Source organism: Mesoplodon mirus (assembly GCF_964341445.2).
Source record: "Mesoplodon mirus genome assembly, chromosome: 2".
Classification (NCBI taxonomy): Eukaryota; Metazoa; Chordata; class Mammalia; order Artiodactyla; family Ziphiidae; genus Mesoplodon; species Mesoplodon mirus.
Window position 1 is genome coordinate 12420482 of NC_138977.1, and position 27123 is coordinate 12447604.

The 27123-nt window shown below is 37.1% G+C and overlaps 1 pseudogene across 1 annotated transcript; it reads left to right on the forward strand.

Annotated features, from left to right (window-relative positions):
* Positions 1 to 3238: 3238 nt before the first annotated feature.
* LOC309792596 (eukaryotic peptide chain release factor subunit 1-like) lies at positions 3239 to 4761 on the forward strand (annotated as a pseudogene). The gene is made up of 2 exons: positions 3239 to 3901; positions 4129 to 4761. The product of its transcript is annotated as a eukaryotic peptide chain release factor subunit 1-like (transcript).
* Positions 4762 to 27123: the final 22362 nt, after the last annotated feature.

Here is a 27123-nt window from a genome sequence, read left to right on the forward strand (position 1 = left end):
AGGGTCAGAAATTAATATTAATGAAACACTCTTATGACTTGTTAGCTCAGTTAGCTCAGCTGCTTCAATGTGCCACTGATGAGGCCAAGGTCATGGGAGTGAGAGCAATACTTGGGTCTAGAGTGGTAATGACTACAAAGGGCTTTTACAAGTGCTAACCCATTTGGTCCTCACAACACCCCTGTGGGTCCTTAGAACAAGTGTTATTTATATTGCTCCTTTATGAAAAAATAAACAGATTCAAGAAGGTTAAGTGACTTATTTAAGGTCACACAATTAATAAAAGGGGGTAAAAATATAACTCTAAATTTTCTGACACTGCTGTTCTTTCCAACCAGTAACACTGCTTCAACTTGGTTTTGTTAATTGTTTCCATGTAAGTAATAAAATGGCTGTGACATTCATTAGCCTGTTAATTACACCTGCATTTAGAAGACACTGACTTCTGGGCTGAGATCATGACAGGCCATCTCCTAACTTGCAAATAAGTTACAGGCAGAATTATATGAAAAGGCAAGCATTAACAATAGCTTTAAAAATAAGGTCAGGAATCAAATGCATATGACAGACATTGAAGGATATTTCCATCAACTTTAAAATCTTGGAACAGTTAGATGAAGAAGCTTTATAAGTGGCCTGAATGCATTCTATTCTCTGAATTAGAATGACACAGCTGGAAATGAAAAGGGGAGAAAGAAGTTTTGACTCATTTTTACTACTTGTTTTTAAAGAAACATATATTACATTAATCAGAAAACTGAGCAACTTTCCTCTACTGACTGTCTTTTGAGACAGCTGATATTGCTCTCATCCAATGCAGTGCCTCTTGTATAACAAGGCCGGGGGAGGGACAAATGGAGAGTGACATGTGTATCCTAGGGAGATGACCTTCCAGGTAAAGCTGTATACATTGAAGGAGGGAGGGCCCTGGAAGTTGTGCTTGCTGGCAAAATACAACTTTTCATGGACTCACCTGATTAAACCATGGAGGGCTGCCTTAGGGTATATGTTATCCCCCTTAGAGTAAAGACACTGAAAAGTAAGAACCGAATGTTCCATTTCAGAGCCAGATGAATGTTTCTGAGGTATCAGAAATTGAGCCAGGGTTGCACACAGTTGAGAGGATGGTCTTGACAAATACACAAGTGACAGCAAGGATTGCGGTGGGCCATCTATAACAGCAATGTGTCTGTAAACCTTGGGCCAAAATAGAGCTCACTTCATATTAGAATGAAAATACTGCAAAGAGTAAGATAAGAACAGGATGAGATAAAAACAAACATACAAACAAAACAACACTTTGAAGAAATTTAAAAATGGAATAATAGGGTTAAAATTCTCACTGAAGTCATTAGAACAGGATTGATGCCAAACAAATCAAATCAGTGATGTAAGTAAAAAACTTCAAAATTTCTCCCAGAGAAGGGGGAGAAATAATAAAAATGATAAGTGTGATATATACAAAGAAGAGAGAGAAGAGATTTACTATGTTGATAAAAAGATATTCTATAAGAGGAAACAAAGCAAGTAAATGAGACACTATAATCAAAGATATAATAGAAGAATACTTTTCTCTGCAGGAAAGACCAGCATCTCTTATGTTCCAGGAAGAACTAAATAAAATATTTTAAATTATAAGTATAAAGAGTAGGAAGCTCTTTTGAACATTAAATCCCAGTAGAGAATAGAATGATGTCTATGGACATCTGAGATTAAAAGATTGGGAATCCCAAACCACGCCATGATGTCATTCATGAGTCATAGTAACAGAAAACATTTTTATATGTGTAAAAGCTCCAAAAAATATAACACTCATGTCCCTCTCATGAATGAAAGAAACAAAACCAAACCTCAGGTATGTACTCCACTCAATTAGGAGTTGAATCATGATCAAAGTCTGTAAAATGGGGAAGTACTTGCAAATTGGTTAGTATTGAGCAATGAAACTAGTTACAAATATGCAAAGAACTTTTTAAAGTGTCTTCAGAAAATTCTCAAATTTAAAGTGAAAACTCAAAAATATTCCTGTATTTAAATTTGAAGTTGTTGAAAATTCATAATCAGGGTCTATAATCTCAGATAAAAGTAACAAAAGAATAGAAAACAGAAATAGGAGATGGGTGTGTAATAAGGGAAATGAATACAGGTTAGATTCCTGATTTTAAAACAATGACAAAAAATTGATTGTTTTACTCAACTCTGATAGTTAAATATAGGGTCAAATGGATTATTTTCTTTTTGAAATATTTAAAATAATTATTTATCTTATAAATACAGGCTGCCTGCTTTTTGAATCTTTATGGAAAATGAAAGCAAATTAAACTTGAAATGCCAAAGTTTTCCTAGACTGTTGAATATGAATAAACCTTTTTTTTAACTTAGATTTTCAAACTGTGCTTCGCAGAATAGTTGGTGCTCCCAGGGCCATAGGTAGTGTTGGGAAAGCAGGAGAGGATGAGTGGAAGGATGAGGAGAGGATGATGTGATTTACCTATGGGGATTCTGAGTTTACCTATGGGGATGCTGCCAAGAATTCTAGTGTAGTGCTAATAAGCATCACTATCAGTTATATATTCTCAGACTTGAATTGTGGTTCAAATCATAAAAGAGTACAGTGGGGGAAAAAAAGTTAAATCATTAACTTAAAAGATCATACACTATGTAAGTGGAAGTTCCACTATTTGAATTTTGGTCTAACTGATGGCAAAGTTCATGCTTTTCCAGGAGTTTTCCATAGTAGGAGGAAAGATGAGTGAATGATGTCACAAAAGGCAAGGTAAAAAAAATTACTGAAATTAGAAATTGTCGAGAGCCGCCGCTGGGGAGGAGCAGCCGCTGCCGCCCAGGACTGGGTCCTTAGAGAGGAGGAGGCGAGAAGATGACGGACGCCCCCAGTGCTGCCGACAAGGACGTGGAGCTCTGGAATATCAAAAAGCTCATTAAAACTTGGAGGCGGGGCCTTCCCCAGTGGCATAGTGGTTGAGAATCTGCCTGCCAATGCAGGGGACACGGGTTCGAGCCATGGTCTGGGAAGATCCCACATGTCGCGGAGCAACTAGGCCTGTGAGCCACAACTACTGAGCCTGCGCGTCTGGAGCCTGTGCTCTGCAACAAGAGAGGCCACGATGAAGAGTGGCCCCCGCTTGCCGCAACTGGAGAAAGCCCGTGCACAGAAACAAAGACCCAACACAGCCATACATACATACATACATACATACATAGATACATAAATAAATAAATAAATAAAAACTTGGAGGCGGCCCTCGGCAATGGCACAAGCATGATATCATTTATCATTCCTCCCAAAGACCAGATTTCACGAGTGGCAAAAATGTTAGCTGATGAGTTTGAACTGCATCTAACATTGTCACGAGTAAACTACCTTTCAGTCCTGGGAGCCATTACATCTGTACAACGAAGACTCAAACTTTGTAACAAAGTACCGCCAAATGGCCTGGTTGTTTGGTACAATGGTAACAGAAGAGGGAAAGGAAAAGAAAGTCAACATTGACTTTGAAGCTTTCAAAAAAATTGATACGTCTTTGTATCTGTGTGACAAATTCCATACAGAGGCTCTTATAGCACTACTTTCAGATGACAGCAAGTTTGGCTTCATTGTAATAGATGGTAGTGGTGCACTTTTTGGCACACTCCAAGGAAATACAAGAGAAGTCCTGCACAAACTCACTGTGGATCTCCCAAAGAAACATGGCAGAGGAGGTCAGTCAGCCTTGCGTTTTGCCCGTTTAAGAATGGAAAAGTGACATAGCTATGTTGGGAAAGTAGCTGAGACTGCTGTGCAGCTGTTTATTTCTGAGGACAAAGTGAATGTGGCTGGTCTCGTTTTAGCTGGATCAGCTGACTTTAAAACTGAACTAAGTTGGGCTTCCCTGGTGGCGCAGTGGTTGAGAGTCTGCCTGCTGATGCAGGGGACATGGGTTCGTGCCCCGGTCTGGGAGGATCCCATATGCTGCGGAGCGGCTGGGCCCGTGAGCCATGGCTGCTGAGCCTGTGCATCCGGAGCCTGTGCGTCCGGAGCCTGTGCTCCGCAACGGGGGAGGCCACAACAGTGAGAAGCCCACATCCCACAAAAAACAAAAAAACAAAAAACAAAAAAACTGAACTGAGTCAATCTGACATGTTTGATCAGAGGTTGCAATCAAAAGTTTTAAAATTAGCTGATATATCTTATGGTGGTGAAAATGGATTCAACCAAGATATCGAGTTATCTACTGAAGTCCTCTCCAATGTGAAGTTCATGCAAGAGAAGAAGTTAATAGGGCAAGACTTTGATGAAATCAGTCAGGACATGGGCAAATACTGTTTTGGAGTTGAAGATACACTAAAGGCTTTAGAAATGGGAGCTGTAGAGATTCTAATAGTCTATGAAAATCTGGATATAATGAGATATATTCTTCATTGCCAAGGCACAGAAGAGGAGAAAATTCTCTAACTCCAGAACAAGAGAAGGATAAATCTCATTTTACAGACAAAGAGACAGGACAAGAACATGAACTGATTGAGAGCATGCCCCTGCTGGAATGCTTTGCTAACAACTATAAAAAATTTGGAGCTACATTGGAAATTGTCACAGATAAATCACAAGAAGGATTCCAGTTTGTGAAAGGATTTGGTGGAATTGATCTGATTAGAAAAAGAGAAAGAATTATTGAAGAAATGTTGATTGTCCAGCTGAGAATGGAAACCATATGGTTACTACCATGAATCCATAACAAATTATTTGGGTAAAAATATATTGCTCCTTTAGTTCAATGGAGAGTGAAATTTTAGAGAGATGTTAATAGGTGTTTGGGGATAGTATTTTTTAACTCCAGGTTTTAAGAGATCATTCAAAATGATTATCTGTCATGGCAAGCAAGATTTTCAACAGGTATACATGTCAGAATGAAGGAGGTAAGGAAAAGGGCAAAAGGGAGTTGCCAGAAATATTCATTTTCTTGCCACCCCATATTTCTTTTTAAAACACTTGAATATCTTCTGGGTAGGAGAATTTTAAAGAAATATCTTTAATAGATATGTGAGCTCCTACTATGTAAGAGGAGACTATTTTAGAGGCAGCGGCGAGCACAAATTTAAAAATAAAATGTTTACTATCTAACACGAAAAGGTATGTCCCAGGATTTTACTATAACAATGCTGAATGTGCATTTTTTCAAAGTCTTCAACATTTGAGCCCTCCTCTATCTCTGGGCAGGACCATATGTGTACTTTTTCTTATGGCAACTGATATTTCTTGACATCAAGACATCCAAACCAGTTAAAGAGTCTCACCAGCTTCCATGGTCCTCACTCTGAACCCCAATCCTCTTCCTAAGATGGGAACATTTGGGTGTCTGACTCTTGCAGGGCCCCTGAGCTGACTTTGCTCCCTTAGTGAGAAAGGGATTGCTCTCACCTTCTAGTTCAGATTCTGCAGGATGAGCTGGTATCAGCAAATGTAAGAACGTGCTCTTCTGCTTTTTGAGACTCTCTCTCAAGCAAAGAATGTGGGTCTACAGTGAAATCCAATTGTCATTTCATTTTGTTTTATTTGGTGTATAAAAGTGAAAATTTCTCTTTTGCTTCTTTTTAGAGCAAGCATGTGGGTTTCCTAAACAAGAGGGCCATCAGCCAAGGAATTAGTAGATCTGCTCATTTTACCTCAATGCAAACAATCTATCTTTTAGAAAATATTCAGTGGGTTTAGTCCGTCTTATTTAAGGATACTAACTAGAGTGCAGGGAACTCTACTCAATATTCTGTGATGACCTACATGGGAAAATAATCTAAAAAAGAGTGGATATAGGTATATGTATAACTGATTCACTTTGTCATACAGCAGAAAGCAACACAATATTGTAAATCAACTATACTCCAATAAAAAAAAACTAATCATAATATATCACTCTTCTGTGATCCCATAAGAAGGAAAAGCTTCATAAACATGAGTAATGTCCCATTCTAGGGCTATTTCCCTGCAGTTCCCCAAAAAGGGCAAAAGGAAACAGCACAAAGGAATGAGGAAGCGGCTAAGATAAACCTTTAGTGACTTATGAAAGTGATCAGGTGTTTGCTTATCTGAGCGATAGACAAGATATTAAGAGGTGTGATTTCTTTTCAAAAGTTTGGAGAGGGAGGTGGTTGCAATATTAAGACTTATACTAAGCAAACAACCTGGTTAGATTTAAGAATCAATTGATCTGAACACTTGGATTTTATTAGTTAAGAAAGAAATCATTGATTTTATACTACTCATGTTTTATTTGGAAATATCTGTCATTCATTTGAAGGCTTGTTCTGTTTTGCCCGGCCATATTGTGTGTATGTTTACACACATAAGTGTTGAGAAATAAGAACTGGAACTGGGTACAGAGCTATAGTCAAAGAATAGGGACATCATTTAGGCACAAGGCAGGGATATCTATTCCAAAAACAAAATCCAGAAGCATGTAACCTGGTATAAAAGCTAGTAAAAACTCAGCTTGGAATGTAAATCCTAGCAAAGACTAAGCCAAAAATATAAGTCAGAACAATGTAACAGTTGCTATTTATTAACCTCATTTTGAAGGTGGAGAAACAGGCTTGGACAAGTTAAGTGGGTCACTCAAGTAGCCTGAGTTGGAATTCAAAATCTCAAGTCTACACAACACCAAATGGGCTTTCTGGTCTCCCTCCCTGCCTCCATGTGCTGGACATCGCAGAGCCAGACACAGGTGGAGATACCCAGTTAGTGGTCTGGGTAGGGAGGGGCCCCTGGGAGCCAGGTGTTGGATGGGAACTTATTCTAATCTTCTCTAGACAGTGTCAGGCTGTCTCAGACATTCTGGGAGAGAAAACCACAATGATACATTTACACCTCCATGCCAATGTAAATTTAGCTTCTTTAATCAACTCAGCACCTACACGGTTGGAACTCAGCTCTTCATTCTCACAGAAAGTCAAATATTGCAACTCAGAATCATCCATAAGTGTTCTCTGCATTCACCACTGGACCTCTCTTTTATTACTCATAGTATTCAATTAAATTCTGTTGAGCTGTTAATAGGTTTTATTCTTGTGTCTCTGAATGTACTAAGTCAATTTTGATTTAATAGTTGTTTTCATTTTACAGCTACTGTAAATTTCCAGCAAGTACATTTTATTGTCAGAGAAGGCCCTCTGCCACTAATTTAAGGCTTTCTGCTCTTTTGCTTCGATTTTTAGTAACTTTAATTCAAAAAACATTAGACAATCTATTTTCACAGAAAATGCCATACTACTCCACAAACATTTGTTCTCTTTATGATTACAATGGCTGAGATTTGTTTGTATCTTAGAATTAGAAAAGAATTTAGAAATCATCCATCTCTGTCTGCACTTCATATGAAAAGAAATGGAGTATGAAGGCAGTTTAAAAATGTAGGCAAAGTCACACTACAGTAGCCAAAACAAACACCCAGGACTTGTGTCTACAGAACATTGCTCCAACCTGCCATGCCCCTAATGCTGCCAAAGATCAAGCTGATTACATCAGAGAAGCTGCCAAAACCCTGTTAATGTACTTACATATTTCAGCCATACTCAGACTACACTCAAAAACATTTTTTTTAATTAGGTGAAAAATATGATAATTCATTACCATGTAATGCAAAATAAACTCAATTCTATTCTGATCAATCAGATTCATCAGCAAAAAATTGTTCACAACTTGAAAATGTGAGAATTTCTGAAAGGCCTACTCTGGTACAGGCTCTCTGCTTCGGCCACAGTGAACATGGATGATCCCTTTTTCAGGATGAGAAATGAATGTATGGAATACTTGAGGTAGTATACTACTCAATGGACATTCCAAACTATTTTCTATTTACAACAGTGCTGCAAAATACCTGCCATTTCTATTTCACAGGTGGGGAAGCTGAGTCTTTGATTCTGTGACAGGTGGAGTCACCAAGAAGTTGAGGGAAGAGAAGCTGCCTAGTAGAGTGAGGAGCACTGGAGGCAGGCTAGGAGAGTTTCCTCTGAGTTTACCCAGTTGGCTGCCCTTGGGTAAGTCACTCTCCTCTCATGTCTTCCTTTCATCTGCTGTAAAATGAAAGTGTTTGCCTAAATGAATTTTATGTCTCATTCCAAGAGTGAAACACCAGAATCCAAGTCTCTTGAGGCCTAATTTCTGTGACTACACAACATTGAATATAGTCAATATAAAATGAGAATTGCTATATTTAAAATAGATAACCAACAAGGACCTACTGTAAAATAAATTTTTTTAATTAAAAAAAAATATATGAGAAGGCTCTTCTTCAATAAGTCTAAAGGCTCTGAATGTGGACCAAACAGTGAAGAAAAGAAGGAAACTGATGCTTTGCTAAATTTGAGGGCTCTGCAGGAGACCCATTCATGTTATGAAGATTTAAGACAATGCAATCTGGATTTACCTGTTTATAGATATTATTAGCAGTCACAACTAGGATGACAGCAGTGATAGGCACAATATAACTTGATATATGTTAGAGCATTACTGTGCTCCTCTTGAATTTTTTCCCCAATCCTTGCTAAAAGTTCTATCTTCCTTAAATCAACTATGCTATTCAAGTGTCTTAAAATGGAATCTCTGCAAGTCTATCTTTTTTTTTTTTTGCGATACGCGGGCCTCTCACTGGTGTGGTCTCTCCTGTTGCGGAGCACAGGCTCCAGATGTGCAGGCTCAGCGGCCATGGCTCACGGGCCCAGCTGCCCCACGGCATGTGGGATCTTCCCGGACCAGGGCACAAACCCGTGTCCCTTGCATCGGCAGGCGGACTCTCAACCACTGCACCACCAGGGAAGCCCTGCATGTCTATCTTAATTACCAAATCAGTAGTGAACGTTAGCTGTGTTCACTGTTGATTTGGTAAGTAGGTGCAACTGCATCTGGATATAGTTCTCAGTGAACGTTAGCTGTGTTCACTGTTGATTTGGTAAGTAGGTGCAACTGCATCTGGATATAGTTCTCAAAGCTTTCACTGGTGGTCAAATGGGGTAAGAAGGCAATCAGCCATGTAATGTGAAGTGGTACATATCTCCTATCACTTTTAATTGGATTAATTCCTAACATTTCCACTTTCCTACTCCCTCTCACTGCTGTGCTCCTGTCAAGGAGTGTTGGCTGGATTTGATATGGGAAATAAAGGGAGAAGATTCAAGCCCAAAACAATTCATTTTTTCTCATTTTTTTCCACTTTTAGTATCAACAGGCCATGAAGAGGCACAGATTTTTATTTATATCCCTTTAGGGTCAACATGTTTTCATTTATTTATATTTAATTTAAAGAAAACAGGGATATTGGTTCAAGATGGCAGAGTAGAAGGACGTGTGCTCTCTCCCTCTTGTGAGAGCACCATAATCACAACTAACTGCTGAACAGTCATCGACAAGAAGACACTGGAACTCACCAAAAAAGATACCCCACATGCAAAGACAAAGGAGAAGCCATAATGAGACAGTAGGAGGGGCGCAATCACAGTAAAATCAAATCCTATAATGGCTGGGTGGGTGACTCACAAACTAGAGAACAATTATACCACAGAAGTTGACCCAGTGGAGTGAAGGTTCTGAGCCCCACATCAGGCTTCCCTGCCTGGGGGTCTGGCAATTGGAGAAGAAATTCCTAGAGAATCAGACTTTGAAGCCTAGTGGGATTTGATTGCAGGGCTTCGACAGGACTGAGGGAAACAGAGACTCCACTCTTGGAGGGCACACACAAAGTAGTGTGCGCATCAGGACCCAGGGGAAGGAGCAGTGACCCCAGGGGAGACTGAACCAGACCTACCTGCTAGTGTTGGAGGGTCTGCTGCTGAGGTGGGGGATGGCTGTGGCTCACCACAGGGACAAGGATACTGGCAGCAGAAGTTCTGGGAAGTACTCCTTGGCATGATCCCTTCCAGAATTAGCCCCATCAAACAGCCTGTAGCCTCCAGTGCTGGGTTGCCTCAGGCCAAACAACCAACAGGGAGGGAACTCAGCCCCACCCATCAGAAGACAAATAGATTAAAGTTTTACTGAGCTCTGCCCACTAGAGCAACACCCAGCTCTACTCACCACCAGTTCCTCCCATCAGGAAGCTTGCATAAGCCTCTTAGATAGCCTAATCCACAAGAAGGCAGACAGCAGAAGCAAGAAGAAGAACGACAATCCTTGCAGTCTGTGGAACAAAAACCACATTTGCAGAAAGATAGACAAAATGAAAAGGCAGAGGACTATGTACCACATGAAGGAACAAGATAAAACCCCAGAAAAACAATGAAATGAAGTAGAGATAGGCAGTCTTCCAGAAAAAGAATTCAGAATAATGATAGTGAAGATGATCCAGGACTTTGGAAAAAGAATGGAGGCAAATATAAAGAAGATGCAAGAATGTTTAACAAAGACCAAAAAGGATTAAAGAAAAACCATCTAGAAGAATTAAAGAACAAACAAACAATGATGAACAATACAATAACTGAAATGAAAAAGACACTAGAAGGAATCAATAGGAGAATAACTGAGGCAGAAGAACGATTAAGTGCCCTGGAAGACAGAATGGTGGAATTCACTGCCATGGATCAGAATAAAGAGAAAAGAATGAAAAGAAATGAAGACAGCCTAAGAGACCTCTGGGACAATATTAAGTGCACAAACATTCACATTATAGGGGTGCCAGAAGGAGAAGAGAGAGAGAAAGGACCCGAGAAAATATTTGAAGAGATTATAGTTGAAAACTTCCCTAACATGCAAAAGGAAATAGCCACCCAAGTCCAGGAAGCAGAGAGAGATCCAAGCAGGATAAACCCAAGGAGAAACACACCGAGACACATAGTAATCAAATAGGCAAAAATTAAAGACAAAGAAAAATTATTAAAAGCAACAAGGGAAAAATGACAAATAACATACAAGGGAACTCCCATAAGGTTAAAAGCTGATTTCTCAGGAGAAACTCTACAAGCCAGAATGGATTGCAACAATATGTTTAAAGTCATGAAAGGGAAGAACCTACAACAAAGATTACTCTACCTGGCAAGGATTTCATTCAGATTTGACAGAGAAATCAAAAGTTTTACAGACAAGCAAAAGCTAAGAGAATTGAGCACCACCAAACCAGCTCTACAACAAATGCTAAAGGAACTTTTCTAAGTGGGAAATACAAGAGAACAAAAGGACCTACAAAAACAAACCCCAAATAATTAAGAAAATGGTAATAGGAACATAGACATCAATAATTACCTTAAATGTGAACGGATTAAATGCTCCAACCAAAAGACACAGGGCTCACAGAATGGATATAAAAGCAATACCCATATATATGCTGTCTACAAGAGACCCACTTTAGACCTATGGACACATACAGATTGAAAGTTAGGGGATAGAAAAAGATGTTCCATGCCAATGGATATCAAAAGAAAGCTGGAGTAGCAATACTCATATCAGATAAAATAGACTTTAAAATAAAGAATGTTACAAGAGACAAGGAAGGACACTACATAATGATCAAGGGATCAATCCAAGAAGAAGATAAAACAATTATAAATATATATTCACCCAAAATAGGAGCACCTAAATACATAAGGCAAAAGTTAACAGCTATAAAAACTTTAACACCTCACTTACACCAGTGGACAGATCATCCAGACAGAAAATTAATAAGGAAACACAAGCTTTAAATGACACAATAGACCAGATAGATTTAATTGATATTTATAGGACATTCCATTCGAAAATAGCAGATTACACTTTCTTCTCAAGTGCACACAGAACATTCTCCAGGATAGATCACATCTTGGGTCACAAATCAACTCTTGGTAAATTTAAGAAAATTGAACTCATATCAAGCATCTTTCCTGACCACAGCACTATGAGATTAGAAATTAATTACAGGGGATAAAAACACAAACACATGAAGGCTAAACCATACATTACTAAGTAACCAAGAGATCACTGAAGAAATCAAAGAGGAAATCAAAAAATACCTAGAGACAAATGACAATGAAAACATTACGACCCAAAACCTATGGAATGCAGCAGAAGCAGTTCTAAGAGGGAAATTTACAGCCATACAATCCTACCTCAAGAAACAAGAAAAATCTCAAATAAACAATCTAACTTTACACCTAAAGGAACTAGAGAAAGAAGAAAACAAAACAAAACAAAAAAACCCCCAAAGTTAGGAAAAGGAAAGAAATCATAAAGATCAGAGCAGAAATAAAAGAAATAGAAACAAGGAAAACAATAGCAAAGATCAATAAAACTAAAAGCTGGTTCATTGAGAAGATAAACAAAATTGATAAACCTTTAACCAGACTCATCAAGAAAAAGAGGGAGAGGACTCAAATCGAAAGAATTAGAAATGAAAAAGAAGTTACAATGGACACCACAGAAATACAAAGCATCATAAGACGCTACTACAAGCAACTCTATGACAATAAAATGGACAACCTGGAAGAAATGGACAAATTCTTAGAAAGGTATAACCTTCCAGGACTGAACCAGGAAGAAATAGAAAATATAAACAGACCAATCACAAGTAATGAAATTGAAACTGTGATTTAAAATCTTCCAACAAACAAAAGTCCAGGATCAGATGGTTTCACAGGTGAATTCTATCAAACATTTAGAGAAGAGCTAACACCCATCCTTCTCAAACTCTTGCAAAAAGTTGCAGTGGAAGGAACACTCCCAAACTATTCTATGAGGCCAACATCACCCTGATACCAAAGCCAGACAAAGATACTACAAAAAAAGAAAATTACCGACCAATATCACTGATGAATATAGATGCAAATATCCTCAACAAAATACAAGCAAACAGAATCCAACAACACATGAAAAGGATCATACACCATGACCAAGTGAGATTTATGCCAGGGATGCAAGGATTCTTTAATATATGCAAATCAATCAATGTGATATACCATATTAACAAATTGAAAATAAAAACAATAGGATAATCTCAACAGATGCAGAAAAAGCTTTTGACAAAATTCAACACCCATTTATGATAAAAACTCTCCAGAAAGTGGGCATAGAGGGAAACTACCTAAACATAATAAACGCCATATATGACAAACCCAGAGCAAACATCATTCTCAATGGTGAAAAACTGAAAGCATTTCCTATAAGATCAGTAACAAGACAAGGATGTCCATACTCACCACTATTATTCAACACAGTTTTGGAAGTCCTAGCCACAGCAATCAGAGAAGAAAAAGAAATAAAAGGAATACAAATTGCAAAAGAAGTAAATCTGCTAGCAGATTACATGAAACTATACATAGATAATCCTAAAGATGCCACTAGAAAGCTACTAGAGCTAATCACTGAATCTGGTAAAGTTGCAGGATACAAAAGTAATGCACAGAAATCTCGTGCATTCCTATACACTAACAACAAAAAATCTGAGAGAGAAATTAAGGGAACACTCCCATTTACTATTGCAACAAAAGAATAAAATACCTAGGAATAAACCTACCTAAGGAAGTAAAAGACCTGTACTCAAAAACTATAAGACACTGATGAAAGAAATCAAAGATGACACAAACAGATGGAGAGATATACCATGTTCTTGGCTTGGAAGAATCAACATTGTGAAAATGAGTATACTACCCAAAGCAGTCTACAGATTCAGTGCAATCCCTATCAAATTACCAATGGCATTTTGTACAGAACTAGAACAAAAAATCTTAAAATTTGTATGGAGACACAAAAGACCCTGAATAGCCAAAGCAATCTTGAGGGAAAAAAACGGAGCTGGAGGAATCAGACTCCCTGACTTCAGACTATACTACAAAGCTACAGTAATCAAGACAATATGGTACAGGCACAAAAACAGAAATATAGATCAATGGAACAAGATAGAAAGCCCAGAGACAAACCCAGGCACCTATGGTCGACTAACCTATGACAAAGGAGGCAAAGATATACAATGGAGAAAAGACAGCCTCTTCAATAAGTGGTGCTGGGAATACTGGACAACTACATGTAAAAGAATGAAATTAGAACACTCCCTAACACCATACACAAAAATAAACTCAAAATGGATTAAAGACCTAAATGTAAGAATGAACACTGTAAAACTCTTAGAGGAAAACATAGGAAGAACACTCTGACATAAATCACATCAAGATCATTTTTGACCCACCTTCTAGAGTAATAGAAATAAAAACAAAAATAAACAAATGGGACCTAATGAAACAAAAGCTTTTGCACAGCAAAGGAAACCATAAACAAGACGAATAGCCAACCCTCAGAAATGGGAGAAAATACTGCAAATGAATCAATGGAGAAAGGATTAATCTCCAAAATACATAAGTGACTCATGCAGCTCAATATTAAAGAAACAAACAACCCAATCAAAACATGGGCAGTAGACCTAAATAGACATTTCTCCAAAGAAGACATACAGATGGCCAAAAAGCCCATGAAAATATGCTTGATATCACTAATTATTAGAGAAATGTAAATCAAAACTACAATGAGGTATCACATCACACTGGTCAGAATGGCCATCATCAAAAAATCTACAAACAATTAATGCTGGAGAGGGTGTGGAGAAAATGGAACACTTTTGCACTGTTAGTGGGAATGTAAATTGATACAGCCACTATGGACAACAGTACAGAGGTTCCTTAAAAAAGTAAAAATAGAGTTACCATATGATGCAGCAATCCCACTCCTGGGCATATACCCAGAGAAAACCATAATTCAAAAAGTCATATGCACTCCAATGTTCATTGCATCCCTATTTACAATAGCCAGGTCATGGAAGCAATCTAAATGCCCATCGACAGATGAAAGGATAAAGAAGATGTGGTACATATTTACAATGGAATATTACTCAGCCATAAAAAAGGAATGAAATTGGGTCATTTGTAGAGACGTGGATGAACCTAGAGACTGTAATGTAGAGTGAAGTAAGTCAGAAAGAGAAAAATAAATGTCGTATATACACACATATGTAAGGAATATAGAAAAATGGCACAGATGAACCGGTTTGCAAGGCAGACATGGAGACACCGATGTAGAGAACAAAAGTATGGACTCCAAGGGGGAAAGCAGGGTGGGGTGGGGTGGTGGGATGAATTGGGAGATTGGGATTGACATATATACACTAATATGTATAAAATAGATAGATGGTAAGAACCTGCTGTATTAAAAACATAAAATTAAATTTAAAAAAAAAGAAAGAAAACAGAACACAGAGAGACTGTGAGTGTGTGTGTGTGTGTTCTGCATTTCCCACTGAAATCCTACTTCCTAACGGAAGAATGTTAAAATCCAAATAAGAAAATTCCGTGAGTTTAAATTCAGCATGTACTATAACATATTATTCAAAGATTTTCAATAAATACTTACTGATTGATTGAGTAAACATATAATTATAGTGTACAATATTATGCCCTGAAAGGTTTATCCCATTATCTTTTAAGGCTGTTGATAAAATGGGAGAAAAAATTGGACATATTTTCATTTAAAAAAACAACAATATCCTTTGTTCCTTTTTGTCCTAGTCTCATTTGTTTATACAAACAGAAAAAGAATAACTGAGTAAGGCTTCAGGAGGTCAAGTGTGAAGAATAGGAAGGAAACAGAAGTTGACTTGTCCAAGTAGGGAGTCAGGATGACAGTTCATGAAGGAAGAACACTCAGAAGACATTGGCCTCGGGGAGTGCAGAGCAATAAAGCGCATTGCCAGTAAGCCTGGGCAGCCAGCGGGGGCACAGCTGTCAGACTATCTAAACTTGGGCTCAACAACATTTGTGTAATTCCATGTTAGCAAATATGGTCAGCTATTTGTTTCTCATTTTTAAGCATTTTTCTACAGAATATATTAGGGAAACTTGGTCCAAATATAATTTCATTCAGGTGACATGTCAGTCTTCCCTCCTTTATTATTATTATCTTTCTTTTACAATTTCCATTCCAGTAAACTGAATTCAGCAAAATTTGTCACTGATGTAAACAGTCTTTGAAAAAATTAATTTCTAACCCCGATGAGTAACATAAGCAGCTTTTTTTTTTTTGCTTTCCATCCATGAAACTTTTTTTATACAATCTTTAAAGGTTATGATCCATTTACAGTTATTCCAAAACATTGGCTCTATTCCCCCTGTTGTACAATGCATCCTTGTGGCCTATCTTACACCCAGTAGTTTGTACCTCTTAATCTCTTACCCTTATTTTGTCCCTCCCCCTTCTCCCTACCAGTAACCACTACTTTGTTCTCTATATCTGTCAGTCTGCTGCTTTTTTGTTATACTCTCTAGTTTGTTACATTTTTTTAGGTTCCACATATAAGTGATATCATACAGGATTTGTCTTTCTGTGTCTGACTTATTTCAGTTAGCGTAATGCCTTCCAAGTCCATCCAAGTTGCTGCAAATGGCAAAATTTCATTCCTTTTTATGGCTGAATAGTATTCCATTATATATATATAACACATCGTCTCCATCCATTCATCTGTTCATGGACACTTAGGTTGGTTCCATGACATGGCAATTATAAATAGTACTGCTATAACATAAGCAGCTTTAAAATAGATTTTCAAAGAGAAAATATGACTTCCTAATGCAGACCATCTCTATTATCCTGAGCAACTCAGATCTCATCTCTGCAGTGTAAAACATGGGCTTAAAAGTGTGCAGACTGAGGATTAGTAGCTCTAGCACAGATTTTACATGCAAGTTTAAATGTCCAACTATGTGATAGATTTCCATACATGTATGTCGTTTACATTTGGGTTTGCAGTGATTGCAGCTACTGAAGATCTCTATAGATACCTGTTGCCTTTCTGTAACAGATTTGTATTCTCAAATTCCATTCAATTATATGTATGTTGCTCACATCTCAAGGGGCAACACAGATGTTGCAGCCTTTTTCTGCTTTCAGTTTTTACTCTATTCCAAGACCATCCTTTTTAAGAAGGATTCTCTACATTTTAATGAGGTAGACAATCTGTTCCTAAATTAATTATTCTATTCCACATTTATGTGCTAAGGCTTTGGGGATGTACAGTTCACACAAATGGTTTTTATTTCTTTTTATCAGTAACACTCTCTTTCCTTTGAAATGAAAGGAAATTGAGGAATGCAGTGATTCATTACACCCCAAGGTTAACATAATGTAGATGGCTTCCAATGTGACTCTGAGCCAGTTTGATTGCTCAGCGTCTCAGGACAGAGCATAGACTTTCGAGTTTGTTGTCATTGTTTGCTTGTTTTAGGGATGGGGTAACTTTACTTTGTTTTTTAAGCTCTATTTGAAATACAGAAGGTAGCAAAACTTACAACCATTGTTACAAACTATTAATAAAAATTCCTACTGATTTTAACTCCAACCTAATGCTACTCATTCCTTTGAGACAATACACAATGTTAATAATAATACTCATAACCAGGAACTCTGGTAATCACTTACATTTTTTTCTTATGTCATCTGTATAAATAACTTGATAAGGCAGATGTGTCATCCCATTTGACACACTTTGGTTCACTCCTGTGTCCCCAAGTACCTTGTGCAGTACCTGCCTGGTATTGTTTTACTATTGAATGAATGATGAAACGAAGGCATGGAGAGTTTAGTTTTCCCAAGGGTTGCACACGTAGTAAGTCTAGGAGTAGGAATTCAAGTTCATCTCTGTCTGAGTTTAGAGTCTGAGGCAGAGCTGCCTCCAGTTAATATGATCAAGTAATAAGATACTACAATATGCCTCTGATAGCCATTCCAGAATCTCCAGAATACTCTAAGGAAGTATTTTCTTATTTTTTCCAATCAAAATTTCTCTTGCTGCAGTTGAGACACTACTTCTTTTGTTCTGTTCATAGGAGAAATGTAGAAATCCCATCTTCCAGTATTCTCTTCTTCATGGTAGATCTGAGTATCAGAACAGTTGTACTTAAGCTTTACAACTTGAGTCATTGCACTACAGGAATTTGCTTCCTAAAGTAATTTTATAGTGAATAATTCCCTGCACCTTAGAATCATATGGAGAGCTTTTTCATAATTTTGATGCCCAAGTCATATCCTACACCAGTTACACCAGAAGCTTTGGGGACAGGACCAAACCATCGATATATTTTTTGTTTCCCTGGTGATTACAATATGGGGCCAAGTTGAAGAACTACTGCATTAGAAGAAGAACATTCATCTGTCTCTTCTCAGATGAATGTTTTCTTCCCCTCACTCACCTCTTCCTCCAAATAACCCCTAGTTTCTTTAACATTTTTCCCTGAGTTGTAATTTTTTACTTCAATTATTATATTAGCTTTTTTTGTAGCTCTTTACCAAATTCTTCACTAAGTACAAATGAATTAAGAGCAAAACTATGAGAGTCAGACGTGTTCCGCATGTTACCAAAAGCAGCTTCTTTCTGATAGTTATAAGCAATAGTACTATACATATATTTCATATATATATGTATATATATACATAAATATACATAAATGAAATTATTATGTTTCAAATTAAATTATCCAACTCACAGAAAAAGGATTGAATGATACAGATTTCCATGCAGCAGTCATTTAATGTGGACTCTTTTTCTACTCTGAGGTCATGGAACACACACTTCCATAAGAGTGGCAGAGCTCACTAACCACTTGGATTTCAAACCTATAGATTCAGAGTTCCCTGGTGGCCTAGTGGTTAGGATTCCGGCCTTTCACTGACAGGGCCCGGGTTCCTGGGTTCAATCCCTAATCAGGGAACTGAGATCCCACAAGATGCACAGTGCAGCCAAAAACAAAACAAAACAAACAAGCAAAAAACAGTTATTCAAACCTGTATATTCAGTGTTAGAGAAAGTTGACAGTGGCTTCTGTTTCTAAAGAGCTATTTACACTCTTACTTATGAATTCAGTGACATACTAGAATATTTTTTAAATGGTTGATCTTATTTTACTTCTAACCTTATCTTGGATTTTTCAGACTCTCTTCCTTTTCACTATGGTTATAGTTAAAAATGTCCCCAAAAAAAGTCATTTTAAGGGAACATAGCCAGAAGTGCATCACCAGTTTATAATACAGAATGATAGTTTAGGAGTATGTGATTGTCAACCCTCATTGTTGCATGAAAAGTTTCATCTTTTCCTAAACCTAACTTAACATGCTTAAAAGAAGACTTTAGATTTCCATTGTTCAGTCGTGGCAGTCTAAACTATTTGCGCACACACACACACACACACACACACACACCTCATGCTAAAAACAAGGAAAAACACTGAGTAAAATAGTTTATTAATATTGAAGAGCTTACAATATAGTAAAGAATTATCAGCTCAAAACATATGAGCAAACCAGAACCCACAGAACCCGTTAAGTAGGGTGCTCAAAGCCTACCATCAAAGTGCCAGAACACAGTGACTGATGCACTTTGTCACTGATATGCAACCAAAGCAGATGGAACACATAATTCTCCTTCAAGCGTATCTAACATTATATGCCTTTCTCTGAGGCTCTAAACCTGGAGACCTCCCCTTACACAGAAAGTTAATGCCTAGCCTTAATTAATCAAAGAATGATTCTAAAGCACTTTATCTAAGCAAAGTATTAGGTCATGTAAAGTTAGTAAAAAAACATATACATGAGATATACATTAGAGAACCTGTTTCCTTCTCAACATCCGTAAATCTTTATGAACAAAAACATTATTTAAATACACAATTTCTTTTGTCTTTTGTCAGTTGGAGAAAAAGCAAGAGCAGAGTAGGGGAACTTGAAGAAATACACAAGAGATTTTCTTTAAGTCTTAAAAAGAAATAGCTGGTTTTGTGAAAATTAGGGTAAAGGTATATATGCAATAGAAGAAAGGGGTTTTTGATATCAACAATACTGGTTAGAAATTGAGAAACTAACAGACAAACCTCAGATCTGAGCACACCACTAAAGATTCCAATTGAGATTCATCTATTAAAGCTTATTCAATGGAAAATAATTATGTAAAGGGTAAAACCAATTTTTAAAATAACGTGACAAATACGATGTTCCTGCCTTTTTGGAGGGAATGACTCTTCATCCTTTTCCGCTTCTGATGTTTTCTTCCACGTGGAGAAAACCTCCATTAAATAACATCATTGGCCTTCCTCTTTCTCATCACTCACTATTTCCAAGGGAGATGTAATGATTTTTCTGATTACTGATTTGGAAGCTGGAAATGGGAATATGTAGCTCCTTCCCTTTGTGCTTTTTTCCTCCTGGTTAGGAGTTTCCCATAGGGATCACACTTCTGCTCTGTTCCTCCGTGCTATAACTGTTACAGCATGTTTTTCATGGAAAAAAACCCCCGAGGTTGTCCACACTGACTCATTCCAGTGGGGAAGAATGAAGAAGCACCCCCTCCAAACAGGCAGGGTTTGTATATCTCCCAACCCTTCCCCAAAGCTACCACAATGCCTGGAATATAAATGTTTAATAGATCTTACGTGAATTAATAGATAAATGTCACACTGCATCTGTTTCTTTAAATGTTGCTCTAAATTGAAAATGATATATTTTAATGATTGTAATTACCCAGAGTCATAATTATTTTATCTGGAAATTTTATAGGAAATAGCACAATTGATGCAATCTACCTCTTACAGCTAAACTATACACTCAGTTGAACAGAACATACACTCAATGTCTCATTCATCTAGGGGCTGACTAGCCAGATTAAAAGCATAGAACCCAAAAAGAAACATAAAGCCACTGTTTGGGGCAAAAGGGATGTATCAGACTTATCTTAGAAGATTTTGAAAATAGAAACTCCAGTTCTAATAGATTGTCAAATTAAACAGGTAGAGTGATAACTAACATAAATTGCCATGCGTGTAATAAGTGAGTCTTCATTCATTTATCACTGACTACCACCTTGATGCTGGGTACATTGCAAGGTTGCTGGATACCGGTGTGAATAGGACAAAAGTGATCCTGCCCTGTGGCGGAAAGACTTTAAAGTGGCCTTCAAGATCCCTGCCTCCTTGTATTTAGGGCTCTGTGTAATCCTTGTCTCTCACATGCAGGCAGGAAATGTCTTGATTCAAACCAACAGAAGATGGCAAACATTTAAGGAGTATCTCTCCAATGATTATGTTTTGTTCTATGATTATGTTACATCACATAAAATTCCATCTTTCTAAACCACAGGGTCCTACTGTACAGCACAGGAAACTATATTTAATATCCTGTGATAAACCATCAAGGAAAAGAATATGAAAAAGAACATATATATGTATAACTGAGTCACTTTGCTATACAGCAGAAATTAAACACACTGTAAATCAGCTATACTTTAATAAATTTTTTTTAATGCCATCTTTCTAGCTGACTCGTTCTCTTTCTCCCATGCTGGCTTTAGAGAAGCAAGATGCCATATTCTGAGAGGCAGTGGGGAAAAGGTCACTTGGCAAAAAGAAGCTGCAGCTGACCTCCAGGAGTTGAAAGCAACCTCCATCTGACAGGCAGCAAGAAGTCAAGCACCTTCATTTTACAGCCACAAGGAAACGAATCCTACCAGCACCCTGAGTTTGGAAACTAATCCATTGCCAGTTGACCTTCCAGATGAGAACCAAGTCTTGGCTAACACCTTGATTGCAGCCTTAGATAGGACCCAGTTAAGTTGTGTTCAAACTCCTGATGCACAAGAATTGTGAAATAATCAATGTGATTGTTTAACTGTTAAGTTTGTGATAAATTTTTATGCAGTATAGAAAACTAAAGCATGTCCTAATGGTGTGAATTTCTTAGAGGTAACTATTTCTGTAATATAACTATCACTTTTTTTTTCTTAAAGAAAAAGGTGATGGCATTTTTACCATCATTATCAATGTACAGCAGAGGTCTTAGCAGAAGGCTTACTGTTAATTGACTTTCGAGTAGGATATTCCCAAGATAGATTGATCACATTTTTTATTATGTTTGTACATACAGCACAAGAGAATAAATAAATATGTTGTTCATAAACTTATGGGAGACGTTTTCCTTTGCTAACAGTGTATAAATCACATTTAGCTTTAGTACATATTGTTGGGGTATGGTGAAAGTCTTTGTAAGTACTGCAGAAAATATAGTGTTCTATTAGAAATTCATCACAACAGAACAACATAAAAGTGTTGGAGTCCTTAAAATGTGATGTTTCAAAATAGGACTCTTTATTTTTGATGAGACAATGATGTTTATTACAAAAGGAATTGCATTCACAGAACCCCTCAATTCACAAGAGTTGGCCTCTATTCAGTACCTACAAACATGTATTTCATCAAAATTTGGGGCATAATTACTGAGAGAACTCATAGAATTGATTATAATTGAAAGCTTAAATTTTCATGCATGCAAGCAAACTTGGAGATCATATAATTTAACTCTCTCACTTTGTATAGAGGGAGACAAACATTTTGAGTATTTAAGTAACTGGTTCAAGGTATCCTAGTTAGTAGGTGTAGTCAGCTGAAGTCTGGGTTTTCTTTTCTTTTTTTTTAATTGGCTACTGTTGTTTTACAATGTTGTGTTAGTTTCTGCTGCACAGCAAATTGGAGTTCCCTGTGCTATATAGCAGGTTCTCATTAGTTATCTATTTTATACCTATTAGTTAGTATATATATGTCAATCCCAATCTCCCAGTTCATCCTACATCCCCCTTTCCCCGCTTGGTGTCCATATGTTTGTTCTCTACATCTGTGTCTCTATGTCTGCCTTGCAAACAGCTTCATCTGTATCATTTTTCTAGATTCCACATATGTGTTAATATACGATATTTGTTTTTCTCTTTTTGACTTACTTCACTCTGTATGACAGTCTCTAGGTCCATCCACGTCTCTACAAATGACCCAATTTCATCCTTTTTTATGACTGAGTAATATTCCATTGTATACATGTACCATATCTTCTTTATCCATTCATCTGTCGATGGGCATTTAGGTTGCTTCCATGACCTGGCTATTGTAAATACTGCTGTAATGAACACTGGGGTGCATGTGTCTTTTTGAATTATGGTTTTCTCTGGGTATATGCTCAGTAGTGGGATTGCTGGGTCATATGGTAATTCTATTTTTAGTTTTTTAAGGAACCTCCAGACTGTTCTCCATAGTGGCTGTATCAATTTACATTCCCACCAAGAGTGCAAGGGGGTTCCCTTTTCTCCACACCCTCTCAGCATTTATCATTTGTAGATTTTTTGATGATGGCCATTCTGACCAGTGTGAGGTGATACCTCGTGGTAGTTTTGATTTGCATTTCTTTAATAATAAGTGATGTTAAGCATCTTTTTATGTGCCTCTTGGCCATCTGTATGTCTTCTTTGGAGAAATGTCTAGCTAGGTCTTCTGCCCATTTTTTGATTGGGTCTTTTGTTTTTTGATATTGACCCGCATGAACTGTTTGTATATTTTGGAGATTAATCCTTTGTCCATTGATTCGTTTGCAATTATTTTCTCCCATTCTGAGGGTTGTCTTTTTGTCTTGTTTATGGTTTCCTTTGCTGTGAAGAAGTGTTTAAGTTTCATTAGGTCCCATTTGTTTATTTTTGTTTTTATTTCCATTTCTTTGTATGTTACTATTTAAAGAACACATTTCTCTTTAGTGAAGTTTTTATAACAAGAAGCATCAGTGAGGCTTTAAGCTTCCCATTGAGCTCAGTACATCTGCTATCTGGCTCGATGGTTATTGTTCTTCACACAGTTAGAAGTGATATTGATTTTTAAGTTTCTCAGGACTTGCCAGAATTGCAATTCCAGAAATCTTGCCCTATTTTAGAATCATAAGATTTAACAAATCATAAGATTTGTTACATTGTATATTAAAGATGGAGGGGTGGAATCTATAATCTCTCAGTGGATAAATTAATTCCAGGGGCCCCTCTGGGAGTCTTCTTCATCAAAGGGATATTCTACATGTGGTACAATATAGTATATATTCAAATCCAATGGGATCACATCCTTGGAAAAAAGAACAATATACTCATGATTGCACCAAGAATCAACCTGGCTAAAGAATTTTAGTCTAAGCAGATGAATGCTAAAGTGACTCTTTTTCTATTACTTCTCTTCTCTATCACCGCTTATCTTTATCTATTTTCCTTTTTGGAAGCCCTGGAATGGCCCTGAATCTTAGCAGTTTAAGCCACTATTTTTCAAACATTTGAACTATGAGAAATATATTTTGCATCATGAACAATACACATATTTACTTGTGAATGTAGCTATATATGTAGAATGAGATAAAAAGAAATATAACTAAAATAACAGCTTCATAAAGCAATACTCTTACTATATGTTATGAAATATTTTCTGTCATATGCTATTCTATTTCATTTTTTTAAATGCTGTTTTTTTTTTTTTAATGCACTGACAATTTCTATTCTGCAGTTTTAAAACCATTGGTTGAGACTAAGCCTATCCCAAGATGTGGAGAAGCAACATGACTCAAAAGTCATGAGTATGGATAACTGTTTTCTACATTTACAGGTTAACCAATAGGTAAAATGTGTGAGAACCCATCAGTACAGTCTTCAGGTGGGTATAGGTAGCAGGGAAGATATAGTTTACTAAGGACAAATGTACTGTTTCTCTTTGTTTCTCCAGTGACTAACAAATGATTCAACACAAAATTGGCATCAAGTAGATGTTTTTGAACAATAGACACAAAAGCAAGCCAGATAAGAAAGAGAGGGAAGGAAAGAAGAGGAAAAGAATGAAAGAGAGAAAGAGAAGACAGACCAAAGAGTGTAAGGTTAAAAAAGAAAAGGCAAAAAGGAAGGAAGAAGGAAGAGAAGACTAGCATAAAGACAGGAGAAGTTGCCCTACAGTGAAAAACAGTAATAAAATTTCTCCCAGTTTAATAAGAAACTGTACTTAAAATTATTTACAACCAGAAGCCAATTTTGAAGTTTGAAATTACACTGGTCTTTCTATATTGCATTGTTTTACCATTTAACTGTTGCTACTATCAGTAATAAAGGCATTGTACAATGAGATTAAATTTTGCTTACACAATGTGAATGCTCTGCAGACACTTGATTCAGAGATTGAGCAAAATCTGAAAAGTCAAACAATTATAATGATGGTTATTAAATTTTCATTTCATTTTTAGCCTTACCTCGATTCTGAGTGGTAGCTTATTTTGACTTCATTAGAGAGAGAGATAAAGAAGCAAAGAGAGAGTGACTATTCTAAGTTCATGAATCTCACTATATATCCTGGGCTAGGATACAGGTCTCTTAGACTGTAAATCCTCAGCTTTTTCTAGTATATAACGCTGTTTATGTCCATATTATGTCTATATACAGTCTGTAAGAATACAGTGTTTATGTCTGTCTTATTCTTTCATCAGTAACTGAACTACATGAACTAAACGATGGAGGGTTAGATATTCTCACTTTAAAATTGACATACTTTTTATTTATTTATTTATTTTTGGCTGCATTGGTCTTTGTTGCTGCACGCGGGCTTTCTCTAGTTGTGGTGAGCGGGGGCTACTCTTCGTTGAAGTGTGCGGGCTTCTCATTGCTGTGGCTTCTCTTGCTGTGGAGCACCGGCTCTAGGTGCATGGGCTTCAGCAGTTGTGGCATGCAGGCTTCAGTAGTTGTGGCTCGCAGGCTCTAGAGCACAGGCTCAGTAGTTGTGGCGCACGGGCTTAGTTGCTTCACGGCATGTGGGATCTTCCCGGACCGGGTCTCAAACCCGTGTCCCCTGCATTGGCAGGTGGATTCTTAACCACTGCGCCACCAGGGAAGTCCCTTGACATACTTTTTAAAAATGTAGATAAGTTGGATGTAGTGTTTTCACTTAAGGGATTAAAAGAAAGGTCTTTTTGCATTGAAACAAGGTTGATAATAAAAACAGAAGAAAAAGATTTACAAAATCAAGAATGAGAAAAGACATCATCACCAACCCTTCTCAAATTAAAAAAGATTATAAGGGAATATTATTTAAAATGTCATGTCAATAAATTAGACAAACTGGATGAAATTGGGAGGTACATTGAAAGGAAACAAATTATCAAAGCTGACTAAAGAAAAACTAGAAACTCTGAATAGATCTATAAGAAATAAAGAAACTGGATCTGTAATTTAAAAAGTCCCCACAAAAGGAAGCCCAGGCTTGAATGGATTGGTTTATAGATTCTGTCAAATCTTGGAAGAAGAAATAAGACCAATCCTCTACAGACCCTTTCACAAAATAGAGGACAAGGAACCACTTCTCAATTTGTTCTATGAATCCAATGTTACTTGATACCAAAGTTGGGCAAAGACATTACAAACACACACACACACACAAAACTACAGAGCACTATTACATATAATCAGAGATATAAACACTTCACAAAATATTAGCAAAACAAACTCAGAATTTACACTATGACTAAGTGGATTTTATTCTGTGTATGTAGGGTTGGCATCTGAAAATCCATTGACGTCATATAGCATATTCATAGAATTAAAGGAAAAGAAACACATGGTCATCTCAATGGATGCAGAGAATGCTTGGTAAAGCTAATACTCATTCATAATATAAATTCCCAATAATCTAGAAATAGAAGGGGAACTTCCTCAAGCTGATAAAGGACATCTATGAAAAACTTAGAGCTAACATCATAATTATAGGTGAAAAACTGAATGTTTTCCCCTGTGATCAGGATTAAGACAAGCTTTATTCTTAACAGCCCCAAACAGGATACAACCCTAATACCTATGAAGACATGAATGGATAAACAAATAGTAGTGTATTTATACAACGTAATACTACAAAACAATGTAACGAGGCAAGCATACTCTTACACTAAACACCATGAAAGAAATTCAAAAGCTTTAAATTTCTATGTTAGCAATGGTGGAATGAGTCTACTACAGTCTCTCTCTCCCAAAGAATACATTTAGAAAAATTTTAGAAAGAATATGAAAAGCAAATATGAAGGACTCTAAGAAGCAAAGAATAGCAGGTGGCTTGGAGATGGAAGTAAAATTTGAAGAAAGAAAAGTACGGTGATAAGTGTTCTGATCAGTTTCCTCTTTTACTTCCTCTTTTACAGTGAATGGCTCAAGTCCTAAAACTGCACAATGGGCACAGACAACAAAAAACTCCTGAAGAACTCTGCTTTCGCTGGTCAGAAGATTGGGAAAGGGAACTCCTGTGGAGCCAGTGTGTAGGGAAATGGAGATAATGACT